Source organism: Octopus bimaculoides, chromosome 30 (genome assembly GCF_001194135.2).
Source record: "Octopus bimaculoides isolate UCB-OBI-ISO-001 chromosome 30, ASM119413v2, whole genome shotgun sequence".
Classification (NCBI taxonomy): Eukaryota; Metazoa; Mollusca; class Cephalopoda; order Octopoda; family Octopodidae; genus Octopus; species Octopus bimaculoides.
Window position 1 is genome coordinate 9,587,255 of NC_069010.1, and position 579 is coordinate 9,587,833.

The window sequence follows — 579 nt, forward strand, 5'->3', positions numbered from 1 at the left end:
AAAAGAAATTATTGTTAGTATTTGGTACTGGACCTGGTACCATTTTTCTGTGATTGCTCATGGAACTACCATAATATCAACTATTCTCAAATACAATCTATATAGTTATATAGATAACTGGCAATCCATCGGTTAGGACGATGAGAGATCCAGTTTGTTAATCAAGGAAACAGGTTGGTCATGAAAGTAACGTGAAAGTGGCTGAGTACTCCACATATATATGAACCCTTAATGTAATACTCAGGGAGATTCAGCATAACGCAGAATGTAAAAAGGCCGACCCTTTGAATTACTGGTAGAACTCACTTTTGTCAGCTGAGTGGAGGGGAGGAGTGTGGAATAAAGTGTCTTGCTCAAGGACACGATATGCCACCAGGAATTGAAATCACGACCTTATGACCACAAGCCAAGTACCCTAACCATTAAGCCACACATCTTCTCAATCTATATAGATATCATTATAATGATGATCACACATCCCTTTGCCAGATTATATACAATCTATATTTTTGTTTGAGTCTCAGTTCTTCTAAATCATTTCAAGTAGTTTCACTACAATAACGCATGGATGAACAGTTT

At 37.1% G+C, this 579-nt stretch overlaps 1 protein-coding gene across 1 annotated transcript in view; it reads left to right on the forward strand.

Annotated features, from left to right (window-relative positions):
• Positions 1-579, forward strand: part of LOC106879217 (uncharacterized) — a 5,436-nt gene that overhangs the window by 1,807 nt on the left and 3,050 nt on the right. The window lies entirely within an intron of this gene.